The following is a 13515-nucleotide window of genomic DNA, read 5'->3' as shown; positions in this document are numbered from 1 at the left end:
CCGCCCCTTGCAGGTTTTCCGCTGCTCTTTAAGCCACACTGTATTCTCTTTCGTGTGCTCGGTTTCTCGGTTAACTCATACTTGGCCAACCCACTCCTAAGCCAGGCAGGCAATTCCAGCCCTGCCCTCCTCCGCCTCGGGGGCAGAGCCCCTATTTGGAAGTACCCTGCTTCCTCAGCCTTCTCGAACTGGGACTTGTTTACCCCCGTCTGTACCAACGCTGGCTTGACGTTGCCATGGGCGGATGGTCTCACAGAACTGGTCCAAGGTCTTGAGGAGTTTGAAAAGCAAGAATGCAGAGACGTACAACATGGGCTGGACCTGTGTGACAGAACGGAGCCAACTGATGGGTGCCTCTGAGATGCAAGTCCCATGGGAGCAGAGAGTTTTCCTGAAAGTCCTCTATCCTTAGCAGCTAGAGCAGTGCCCGGCACAGAGGAAAGCCTCGTTGAGTGAATAAATGACACACATTTTATCTTGGAGTGGTACCAATCAGGAAAGCTCTTCCATTGGTTGCTTCAATTTGGGGTCTGAAAAAACAGCTCAATTCGCACGCAGGTTGTTCTTCTTCCAGACTCGGAAAAGGGATGCGGGGAAGCCAAGGTTCAGCTTTTGGGTGTAATCGAGTAGGCAACTAGACTATTGGGTAAGAAAGGCTTCAATGTCATTTCCAGCAGTTTCTGTATCCAGCTGTGCTAGTCCCCATTGAGACTCCTTGCTTCCTCTGAGACTTGATTTCATCAGTATGCTTTTTTCCCTTGTATCTCTGGACACATTTTTTTTCCCTGCTGACTTGTGCCCCTCTGCCTCAAAAATCTCTTAGCTCCCCCCCTTATTCTGCCCCCCACCCCCTGTCACAGATGAGCTTTTGCTCTGGGCTTCCTTTCTATTGCACCCCCCTCCTCCTTCTAAAGGAATTAAAACTTAAGTAAGGTTTTTATTTTTTTCAACGTTTATTTATTTTTGGGACAGAGAGAGACAGAGCATGAACGGGGGAGGGGCAGAGAGAGAGGGAGACACAGAATCTGAAACAGGCTCCAGGCTCTGAGCCATCAGCCCAGAGCCCGACGCGGGGCTCTAACTCACGGACCGCGAGATCGTGACCTGGCTGAAGTCGGACGCTTAACCGACTGCGCCACCCAGGCGCCCCTTAAGTAAGGTTTTTAAAGTTTATTTTTATTTATTTTGAGAGAGATAGAGAGCAAACGGGGGAGGGGCAGAGAGAAGATGGGAGACAGAATCCTAAGCAGGCTCCACGCTGTCAGCGCAGAGCCCGATATGGGGTTCAAACTCACCACTGCGAGATCATGACCTGAGCAGAAATCAAGAGTTGGACACTTACCTAACTGAGCTACCCAGGCACCCCAAGTACACCCCAAGCACCCCGAGCTACCCAGGCACCCCAAGTACTTTTTATTGTGGTGGAAAACGTAACGTGAAATTTACCATCTTAACGATTTTTAATCCTATATCTCGGTAGCTTTAAGTATATTTACATCGTTGTGAAACAGATTTCCAGAACTTGCAAATCTGAAACTCTATACCCATGAAATGATAACTCCACTTTTTCCCCTTACCCAATCCTTGGTAACTGCCATTTTAATTTCTGGGTCCATGAATTTGATTATTTTAGGTACCTCATGTAAGTGGAATCATACAGTATCTGTATTTTTGTGACTGGCTTATTTCACTTAGAGTCGTGTCCTCAGGTTTATCTCTGTTGTAGCCTGTGACAGGATTTTCTCCTTTTTTAAGGTTGAATAATAATACTTCATTGTATGTACAAATGGTATTTCCTTTATACATCCATCTTTCAATAGACATTTGGGTCTCTTCCACCTGTTGGCTATTGTGAATAATGGTGCCGTGAACACGGGTGTGCATGTATTTCTTTGAGACCCTGTTTACAGCCTTTCGAATTTATACCTAGAAGTGGGATCGATTGTTAGATCATATGGTAGTTCTATTTTTAATTTTTCGAGGAACTTCCATGTTGTTTTCTTCTATCATGTCTGGACCACTTTACAGTCCCACCAAGAGCACAAGAGTGTTCTTGGCTAACATTTGTTATTTTCTCTTTTTTTGGTAGTAGCCTGCCTGATGGGTGTGAGGTGATCTCTCATCGTATTTTTAATTTTTTGTGGCACCTCCATACTGGTCTCCACAGTGATCGCTCTGTTCTACAATCCCACTAAGAGCGCACAAGGGTTCCAATTTCTCCACATCCTCGCCAATCCTTGCTATTTTCTGTATTTGTTTTTCTTTTGATTGTGTTGTTTTGTCTTGATAGTAGCCATCCTAAGGGGCATGAGGTGATCTCCCATTGTGGTTTTGATTCACATTACTCTGATGATTTGTGATGTGAGCACCTTTTCATATGCTTATAGGCCATTTGCTTGTCTTCTTTGGAGAAATGCTTATTCAAGTCCTTTGTTCACTTTTTATTTGGGTTATTTATTTTTTTAATTTTTAAAACAATTGAAAAGAGTTTTTATTTAACAGCCAGTTAGTTAACTTACAGTGCAATATTAATTTCAGATGTACAGTAGAGTTGTAGGAGTTCTTTACGTATTTCGCCTATTAACCCCTTATCAGATATATGATTAATGAATATTTTTTTCTATTCTGTAGATTTCCTTTTCACTCTGTCGATTGTTTCCTTTAATGTGCAGAAGTTTTAAAGTTTGATGTCGTCCCAATGTTTAATGTAGTCCCAATTGTCCATTTTTGTTTTTGTTACGTGTGTTTTTAGAGCCATGCCAAGAAATCATTGCCAAATTCCATGTCGTAAAGTTTATCCTCTATGTTTTCTTCTGGTAGGTTTATGGTTTGAGGTCTTAAATTGAGGTCTGTGATCCGTCTTGAGCTAATTTTTGTATATGCTGTAAAACAAGGGTCTGACTTCGTAATTTTGCATATGGATGTTTAGTTTTCTCATCACAATTTATTGAAGAAACTCTTTTCTGCACTGAGTGATCTTGGCACCCTTGTCAAAAATCATTTGACTGCATACACAAAGTTTATTTCTGGGCTTTTTATTCCATTCCATTTGTCTATACGTCTGTCTTTATGCCAGTATCACACTATTACTGTAGCTTTGTCATAGTTTGTAATAGCTTTTGTAATAGTTATGAAATTAGGAAGTCTCAACCCACCAGCTCTGTTCTTTTTCAAAATGGTTTTGGCTATTTGAGATCCATTAAGTTTCCATCTGGATTTTAGGATTTCAAAACATTTTTTATATAATGCCTTTGGGATTAGGTAGGAATTGGGTTGAATTGGTAGGTTGTTTTGGATAGTATTGACCTCTTACCAATGTTATCCTCCAATTCATGAACATGGGATGTTTTTCCATTTTTTTGTGTGTCCTTAATTTCTTTCAGGAATGTTTTGTAGTTTTCAGTGTACGAGTCTTTCACCTCCTTGGTTGGTCTAATTTCTAAGTATTTTACTCTTTCTGATGCTATTATAAAGGGGGTTGTCTTCTTAATTTCCTTTTTGGTTCTTCATTGTTAGTGTATAGAAACACAACTGATTTTTGTGTGTTGATTTTGTATCCCACCACTTTGCTGAATTTGTTCATCAGCTCTAACAGTCTGTGTGTGTGTGTGTGTGTGTGTGTGTGTGTGTGTGTATGCAGTCTTTAAGGTTTTCTACATATGAGATCATATCATCTGTGAACAGAGATAATTTTACTGTTCCCTTTCTAATTTATATGCTTTTAATTTTTTTCTTGTCTGATTGCTCTGGCCGGCACTTCCAGTACTATGTGAATAGAAGTGGTAGGATGGGGTATCCTTCTCTTGTTCTTGATTTTAGATGAAATGCTTTCAGTCTTTAACCATTGAGAGATGTGAGCTTTTCACAGACAGTCTTGACTGTGTTGAGGCAGTTTCCTTCTTTCCTACTTTATTTAATTTTTTGATCGTGAAAGGATGTTGATTTTTTTTTTCAAATGCTTTCTCTGCATCAATTGATGATATCATGTAATTTTTGTCCTTTATTTTGTTAATGTGGTGTATTTATGCCCTTCTTAACGTAGTTCTGGATCCTGTTAAATATCTCTTCTCAATCTTCAGCTCTCTGACAATACTCCAAATCTTCAGTAACACTGTGGGTAAAGCTTTTTGTCAATGTTGTATGTTGTGATACAGTAATTTTAAAGACATATTTGATTCCTCTAGCACTCACTATTCTGAGTTTTGTTTAAGAGAGCGTGACTCTGTTCGGAAATGATCACCCAGCCCTCTATTTACAAAATTTCTCTCTGATTTTTCTTTGGATTCTTCACTACCTTTAATCTCTTCTCAGTTCCCTAAGTAACCTCCTATGTATCCCCTCAAAATATCAGTCTGAAATCTTTTCCTTTTTCGTGAAACTGCTCAGTATGGTGACTCATCACTGAGATAATATTAAAACAGTAGTAACTGGAACTTGACATTCCCCTGGATGCCAATACTACCTTCTCATTTTGGGTATTTTCTGAGTCTATGCCACTTAAATGCAGGTGTTAAGCACATCTCTGGTGACTGGTGCAAAAGAAAACAAACAAACAAACAAACAATAAAACAAAAGGATAATAAATGGACCTAGCAGATATTTGGTAAGATAGGAATTTTATTTTTAAAATCAGACTATACTTTCAAACTTAAGGTCACTTTATCCATGCTTTATTTACAGATGTAATCCGTTCCGTTCAGAAAGACATGCCTAGAGAATTAGGTCATGCATGGAGGAAGAAGAGCATGGAACATAATATAAGAACATGAATCAGGAGAACTGTCTTGTCCTCACTGATATTTGTGATCCCCAAGCTCTGTGTGTGTGTGTGTGTGTGTGTGTGTGTGTTGGGGGGGCGTGTGCGTATGTGCTTTTTGTTTGTTTGTGTGCTTTGAGAGGCTGGAAGTAGGTAGAGATGAGGGTGAAACCGAAGGGGAGTAGCACAAGCTCATTCCCAAAATGCTGTCTTATAATTATTTTCTAAATACTGTTATAATCACACTTACCTGCTAGCAGATCAGTGATACTGATGAACATGGCATATCTAAACGGGACAGTTTACATCAAGTTTTCTATGGGAGGCCCATGAAAGCCAGCTAAAAAATTTTTCCTAACTTCAGCTAGGACATTTTTTAACCAGGTAATTGGCAGTTGGGTCTTAGTTCACCTTTTTGAGAGTTTTGTTTTTTGTTTTTAAAGATCAGAAACCTTCCTCTCTCATTGGTGTCAAAGAAATAGGTGCCTGCCTAACCCTGTTATTTTATGGGTAAAATAGTTCAGTCTTTATACCACGATTATAAAATTCTGGTGTCAATAATTCAGTTATAGGGCCTACATAGAATTTCCTATGAGAAGCCCATACAGACATCCCAGTCAGCTTGCAGTAGATGATTTATCATTGCCTACAGCACTAGAAACTCTTCATCCCTTGAAACCTGGGCTGGAAAACTGAAACAGGCAGGGAACCCCAAATTCCTGTCTTTCCTGAAATTGCCACGCAAGTGGGAATCGCCTGAGTTCTCCGAGGTGTTAGGTTGAACTCGTTCTAATCTCCTGTGCGAACTCGGGTTTTCTGCCCCTCCGATGGGGTTGCCGCAAGCATGACGCTCTTTGTCATGGGGTGATTGTACTCATTGAGTGCAGCCGAGCTACAGGAGTGTTGAATTTACCTTCAAAAAAAACCTTGGCTTCGTGGCCTCCCCAAACCCCAAACAAGAATTCTTCGGGAAGAGCTCCTTCAAGAATTTTTGCTTGGCTGGTCCAACTCCCAGGGGCTGGTCTGTGGCGGGATCATCTCTTGTAAGGGTGTTAGGTTCTGTCTTATTCCCTGTTACATCCAAGCTCTTTGCTGGGAACAGATTTTGTGTGGGTACAGCCACGGTGATCACCTCCAAGAAACGGATGGGGTTTAACAGTGGTAGGGAAAAGGACAAAGTAAAGTCCTAATTTTGTCCTACTACAAGTGCCGGTATCTGAAGAATTATCATAAGTAATATGGATTTAAAAGATTATTTTGACAACAAATAACACAAGTATGTTGGGTCCCCTTGTTACTGACAACCACTGGGCTGTGTTGCTCAGAAAGAGAAAGGGGAGAGCCTTGGCCCACAGAAAGGACCCCCCAAGAGCTCGTCAGGCTCTTGCCCAATTTTTGTTCACTCAGCACCGTCCTTTCAGGATTTCTGTTGACTTAGGGAAGTGGGGGTAATTAGCTCCCTGCTGCTTCAGGAACTCTCCGTCCACGTGTTCTCTGACCATCGCAATTTGGAACAGAGTATAAGCCTGAGAAAAAAGGCTTGATCAATCATTGGTCAATTAACCCAATTCAGGAACCGGTTAAGTGGCCTGGCAGGGTGGCAAGTGACGTCCAGGCGTCTCCCACAGTGGGTGCGACCTTCTCTCTCCTCTCCCTTTCCCTGACAGCTGGGCTTCCAGAATGCAGATGTGGGGCCACCTTTTTGACACACAGTGGTAATTTTGGCTAGAAGGAGAACATCTGGGGAGCTTCCTGTAGCAATCTCGGGAGGCTGAACGAGATAATCAGGCTTAGCAAATTGGGTTGACTAGACAATGAAATATTTATTGTGATTCTTCCTTTTTTTTTTTTTTTTTTTTTTGAAGTTCAAAAATCCTTGTCATCCCCTGGGCTGAAGTCTGTATACATGACAGGAATTCACAATTAGATTAGAAGTGGCCTGCTACCACTTACTGATGACCTCAACCTACGCAGGCAGAAGGCAAGTGATTGTGGCTGCATACGGGCTTCGTTTAATGGGTTTTCCCCTAATAAAACAGAAAAGTCCATGAAACAAAAGAAAGCAATTCAGAAAACCAGCCTGTGTGATAGTCTTTCACTAGTTTTTGGTGCATGAAATATTTTCTTATATGGGTAAAAAGAGAGGCAAACAACTTTAACGTTGTTATAAGATGGACTTTTTACATGAATGAGGTTTAGTCTTGAAGATATTTATTTTGGGGGCACCTGGGTGGCTCCGTCGGTTGAGAGTCTGACTTCAGCTCAGGTCGTGATCTCACTGTCCATGGGTTTGAGCCCCGCATCGGGCTCTGTGCTGACAGCTCAGTCTGGAGCCTGCTTTGGATTCTGTGTCTCCCTCTCTCTGTGCCCTTCCCCTCCTCATGCTTTCTCTCTCTCTCTCTCTCTCTCAGAAATAAATATAACATTTTTTTAAAAAAAAGATATTCATTTTTAAGTTTACCTTGAATGTGTACCAAAAGCATTGTGGGATTACTAGGTGATTCAGACCAAAGTGCTGATTTCCCTTTAAACATTTAGATAATGGAAGAAAAATGTAGCTACATCTGCCTTGTGTGGTTAGTGACCAACTACTCTTTTTGAGTTAGTTGATTAGGTCTTGGCTGCATCCTTGAGCCGCGTCGCATAACAGTGGAGAAGCCTTACAGATTTGTCATCAGAGAGGGCTCAGCTTTCTGCCCAGGGTGGACGACTCACACTAATTAGTAATTTGGCACCTAAAAGTTTCAATCAATCAGCAATCAACACTGATTGCAGAGAAAGCTGAAGGTTCCTCATCTGGGCGTAAGATGACATCTGCTTGGGGCCTCCCTTCCCGTCTCGCCCCAGTCCCTGCCACTTCCCAGGGGATCCCACGTTCCCGGGAAATCTTGGCGTTCCCCAAGCTGTCCAGATCGCTTCTTCCTCCGGGACTCGTTGACACCTGCCGTGTACTCCTAACTTTGCCCTTTGGGCAACCTCTTGCCTATCTTCTCCTGGAAAGCCCCTGTTTCCATCCTTTTTTCCTCCTCGGTACATTTCCGAGCAGTCCACCTTCCTACCATATTGTACGCTGAGAAAGGCATCTCTCCTTTGGGGTCCCGTGTCCTGCTCCTCGTGGTTCCAAAATATCACTTTTTCTTCTTACAACACCCCCCAGATATTTATTTAGTGAGGGCCTCCCCTGCGGTAGGCATTCAGGTAGATTACACGCAAGACACGTAAAAAATGATGGTCTGTAGCACAGGTTTTTATTTCTATTAAATTGTATGGCATATGATCTTGAGCAAACATTTGTAGTCAATATTTGATAAAAAGTCCGATTCAATCAGGTAAATAAAGCATTAGAAAAAATAATTTCTTTCCTTTGCTAAACTAAATCCATTAAGACCCTAACACAAGTAGAACTGAGGACAAAGACTCCTGAAAACAAAGCAAAAGAAAACAGTGAGACCCATTGCACATTTGCATTTTCAAATTAATTGCCGCCCTAATTATTTGTCAGTAGAAGCATAAATTAAGCAAATATAACTTACAGTAAGCTTTTGGACACCCACAGGATTCTCCCCTCAAGAGTAAATTGTCATAAGGGCTCCCTGTGACGGTTTGTTTTTGCTGTCTTTCCACGATGGAGAAAAGAGAGCCGATTGGAAATGGGGCCGTGTGGAAATGAAACCGGGACTCCAGGTGAAGAGACAGACACAGGTAGGTCATTTTACTTTGCCCCTGTAAGGTGTGAGAAGGTAACAAGCGAGAAAGACTGTTGGGGCCAAAGATACGCTTTGGAAGCCTTACTGAAGCTGCTCCTCCGTCCAGATTAAGTGCAACTCCATGACCCCAACATGAAACCAAAAGGTGAAAAATGCAGTTAAGCGTGGCGTTGTCATTCATCGTGCCTTGCATAAATAGGATTGATTGGCTTGAGTATCTGCTCCATCTGCTTTCCCTTACACCATGTCAGTGGAGCTATAGGCATCTAGCACAGCTGGAATATTTTTTCTCTCACACAATCAGGCATACATTGTTGGTGATCTCTCTGAAAAGCTTATGAAACAACACAATGATGTTGAATAACAAACAGCTCCAAATCTCGGCGACTTACGTCAACCGCCATTTTTGCCCACGCTTCCAGGGCTGTGGGTCATCTGTGGCTTCGCTGGACTAGGCTGGGTTCAGGTAGGCAGCTCCCCTCCGCTGTGCTCTGCAGGTGCACGGGCCAGTCGCGGCGATTGTTCCATGCTTCAGGTCCAATTCAGGTCTGTCTCACCGGACTCTCCTTCTGTAAGGGTCATCCGGAAATTATCCGGCTCCTGATCTTTTCAAGGTAGAAGGGGAAGCTCTCAGGGGAGTGAGCGTAAACATGCAGTGCCTTGCCACCTAGACTCCAAACTGGCTTATGGTCGTGTCTGCCCACCTTTCATTGGCCAAAGGAAGTCCCACTGTCAAGCTCCACGTCGGTGCGATAAAGTCAATTCTTCCCATGGAGGTCAGTGTGTGCGTGTGTGTGCGTGTGTGTGCATGTGTGTGTGTGGTGGGGGGGGCAGGGAAATGAACATATGCCGAACAATAGTTTAATCTACTACATCTCTCCGTATTTAAGGGAAGACCTTCATTGTCTGATTTGGGCCTTCACACGTGAATTATTTAAAGTTTGCCTCCCCCCCCCCACCATGAGTTTGTTAATTAAAAATATGTTAGATTAGCCAGAAAGACCTCTCAGAAAGATAACTATATGGAAGATTCAGAAAGAGATGTGAATGAACCTCCAGCAACAGTGGCCGGATGTGACCCAAGTGAGTCTTGCCCTGCTGTTTGAAGAAGGGGGTCCGTTGGATATCGGTGTGCAGGTCTCATTTGGCTTCGAGACCATGCACTGAGCTGCCTGGTATAGACCAGACAGGCAGAGATTCTGCCTCAGCAGATGTGTGCGTGACTTCACTGCTCTGATTACAGCATCACCTCTCCCCTGTCACCAACTGGCAACCCACAGCAAAGGATGTTTTTCTGATCATTTTGCACTCATTAAATGCAGCTGTCACAACAGTGGATGCGAGGATGCATGCAAAACTTTTCTGCCACGTCAAAATAAAGCTGAAAAGCTTTTTTAAAAAAGAGCTGAAACCTTTGAAGTCTATTCTCAAGGAATATTGGAAATATTGCCTTTTGTCGGTGACAAATGAAAGTGTTCTGTAGCAACACAAATTAAATCTTGGGCCAGGCTAAAGAAGCACCAGCCATCAAAATTTTGCAGCAGAAAGCATTTGGCAACCACTGGGGTTCCGTTGTATTACTCCTGGGTCCGAATGCCCTGGAGGGCATTCCCATTGGAGTGGCTGATCCCTGCTGATGGTTTTAAGGGGGCACGGTAGTTCCCTGATTCTTGAAGAGATGCTAGCAGAATGAAATAATTGGGTGGCTACTACATACCCTAAGAGAAGACAAGTGGCTTCTGGACCTGTAACGCAAACCTGCTGATTAGACTCTCAGAATGAAGGCGAGGGCCTTCCTTGACTTTGGCTCACTCGTCGGAAGCCATTTCGCCAGCACACGGACCCGCAAAATGACTCTACACTCAGTAATGTGCTTCTTGACGTAGCATCTTCTAAACTTTCCTGGTGTTTACTAAGCTCCCTCCTCTATTTTGATCATTGCAGCGACCACCCTGTCCCTGCCGTGGCACTGTCTGCTCACAGATCTCCACTCGACCGGGATTTTGAGAGTAAGGACTGGATTTATCATCATATGTGTGGCCCTAATGGTGTAATGCAGGGTTGGGCCTCCCCCCCCCCCCCCCCGGATGGTGAAAGGCAGGAGAGAGGAAAGAAGGGAGGAAGGCAGTCAGTGGCATCAGACAGATTCAAGGAGTGGGGAGGCACATCTTGCAGCCAGATGTTGTTGGTGCCCATCAGGGCACAGAGATACAGATGTTTTCGCCTCGTCTCCTCCCCCCACTAGGTGTGCCTCACAGGTCCCTGGGCCCGTGGGCAGTAATTATTGATTAAATAATCAGAGACAGCACTTATCCCTGGGATGAGCGTATCAGTCACGGTGCAGTCAGGAGAATCTGCCTCGCTCGATAAGTTTTCCTTTGGACAGAGCCTAGAGGGGGCAAGAGAATGTGTCCCAGCCTCACAGCCATAACGCAGGGAAAGAAGAGCGGGGGCTCGGTGACAGGCACGGCGAGGGCCAAGTGGCTGGGCCGTCTGGGGGGGGTCCAGATCACTCTTGCATCGCAAGATGTGACTCACTTCGGTGACCCAGAGCCTGCCGCACCGGCTGTGGGGTCTGATGACTACGGGCACCTCCCTCGCCATCTTGTGATAGGGGATGATGCCACGGGAGACTTCAAGGGCCGGAACCCAAGGCACTGAGATGCTGTCTTCTGCATGATGCCACATCAGTGAGCAAATCCAAAGACCAGAGAGAAGTGACGGGCGTAAAGGAACTGTGGGTGAGAACCTAGAATTCTCTGGTGGATTGGTTGCTGTCCCGGTACGGACCCGAGATCTGAAAAAAGAGGTAGAGGCAGAGGATGAGCAAGGGCCGAGCCCGGAGTGTGCTTCGCTGGCTTGGATGAGCCCACGAGGGAACAGGAGCCCGTGGGCCACACCACGCCCTGCCTCCTCCGGGAGAGTGGAGAACTCACTTCCTGGTTGCTTTGCCTCTGCACAAGTATATTTCGACCACGTTTTCTTCCTAATTTGAATGTTTTGGATCTAGTGGATAAACAGTGATCAAGAAATCCGGAATCTCCGGTTGCGTGTCTGCGGTGTGCAAGCGACCGCTGGCTACAGAGCTAACTCCTTCCCTTCCTTCTGTGACTCACCTTGAACGTCCCCTCCGCAGAAGCCGTCCTTAAACACCCAGTTCGACGTTGCACTTCTCCATCATTTCCTACCTTAGGCCCTCGTTGTCTCACCTGCCCAACGCGGATTAGAATTTGTAATTAGTCCGCGTACCTGTTTAGCTGTTTGCCTCCTCGAGGAGGGCAAGGCCAGCATCTAGATCCTGACGCCCCGTCGCTGGCACGTCTTGGAAATGACAGATGAGCATGACTAAGTAAATGCGCAGAACGTGTAGTATGAAACTAAATACGATCCACTCCTTTTTCTCAAAGGCTTCGCGATATCGGGAGGAGACACAGACCCAGAGAAGTAACAAAACGAGGCCTTGCAAGACCGTCCCTTTTTAGAGAGACACGGCAATGAACTCTGATAGAAAGCGCTGCCGGTGATCTTGGCAGTGGTGTAAGCAAGGGCTTCGGCTGAGGAGTGGGAGCGGAGCAGAGTGGGTTTGTGGTAGGAACGCGACCGGCATCCCCTGGCTCCCGACCGATGCGCTTTGCGCTCACGGTGGATTTTGATCTCCGGTCAGCGTGTGTGTGCGCGTGTGCGTGTCTGTGGCCTCAGCCTGAATCATCAGGTAGTTTTGGTGTCATGGAGGGTCCAGGCTGTCCAAGGGGACTTGCCCTAGATACCTTCTGGTTTGTCTCATTGTACTTCCATCGCTGTCTCCCCTGTCCCTCCTCTGGGGTGGTCCAGGTGTCTCTGTCATCCTCAGGGGGTGCTGGTAACTTACACCCATTCCGTGGGCGGCAGACAATATTTAATCATATTATCCAGGCATGTCTTAACAGTGCTTCTCTGCACCTTTCATTTTAATGAGAAAGCGCTCACCAGTCGGTATCAATAGAGACAGTTTTGAGTATTTCCTGAGAACTCTTGGGGATAATTCAGAGGCCTCTGGGGTGTGGCGGAACCAAGGCTGGATCTCAGAGGGTTAACAATGCCCCCCTGGAAGGCGACCCCAGACACCGGCAGCTTATGTGGAGGGACCGGCCCAACCCCAGCCCTGAGAATTAGGGAGGGCAACCACCTAGGGTCGGGGGAGTGGGAGGGGGACCACCCGGAACTCGGGGAGGCTTTAGAATTTATATTTTCATTAATGAATGCTTCAGAAAGTGTACTGTCCCTAATTCCCTTCCTTGAAAGATGGAAACTTTAATGTGCAGTTAATTAAATGTTGTGTTGATTTGCAAGCCCTGAGCTCTCAGAGGCCTCCGGGAGGTGGAGGCAAGTTTAGAAATCAAACAACGGGAGGACTGGCTGTCCCCGATCTGACCACAGAGCGAGTGGCACTGTTTGCTCCAGACGCCCGGGAGGCGTGCGAGGCGCCCCTGTGGCCAGGACCTGCGTTCTGGGCCCCGTGGTTCCCGCACGGTCTGTTTACCGTGGAGAGGAGCAGACCAGGGCCGTGTTGCCTTCAGGGGCATTATTATTTTTTTTTCTTTCCTTTTTTTTTTTTTTCCTGGTGTACCAGCACTTCTTTGTGCTGAGAGGAGCTGTGTCATACTGGAATTCTTTTCACAACAAACTAAAGAACCCAGCTGTGGCGCTGGATACATCCCTGGAAGCCGCAGGGTTCTGCATGCAGTCGTTGATGGGGGGAGTGGTTCCGCTGCTAAGGTGGGCTCCATGTACATTACAGTGCCAGCCGGCCCGTGTGAGAGGGGGACATCCGAGTGGAACTTGGCCCTCGGAGGAAACCCAGGGCCCGATGGATATCCAGGTACGGAGGATCAGGGGCTGAGCAGGGAAGGGCCACAGGGCTCACCGTCCCTCACGGCCACTGATAGGCGGGGAGATGTGATCAAGAAATTCACTAGCCTGGTTTCGCAAGAGGAAGTCTGGTCTGCTCCAAACAGCGAGCACCTGTTAACAGTGACAACCTTATCATCCATTTGGCCCTGGCTAAAGGCACGG

The 13515-nt window shown here is 45.5% G+C and overlaps 1 long non-coding RNA gene across 6 annotated transcripts in view; it reads left to right on the top strand.

Moving 5' to 3' along the window:
* LOC121016456 (uncharacterized) overlaps positions 1-13515 on the top strand; it is a 68881-nt gene that overhangs the window by 36822 nt on the left and 18544 nt on the right. For all 6 annotated transcript variants that reach the window (XR_005784286.1, XR_005784282.1, XR_005784287.1 and 3 more), the window contains one exon: positions 8313-8458. This is a non-coding gene — a long non-coding RNA (uncharacterized LOC121016456). The remainder of the gene's footprint in view (positions 1-8312; positions 8459-13515) is intronic.

This window comes from Herpailurus yagouaroundi, unplaced genomic scaffold (assembly GCF_014898765.1).
Source record: "Herpailurus yagouaroundi ecotype Mexico unplaced genomic scaffold, PumYag 210, whole genome shotgun sequence".
Lineage (NCBI taxonomy): Eukaryota > Metazoa > Chordata > Mammalia > Carnivora > Felidae > Herpailurus > Herpailurus yagouaroundi.
Note: the sequence above shows the minus strand (reverse complement) of the source record. Positions and strands in the feature narration are given on the sequence as shown.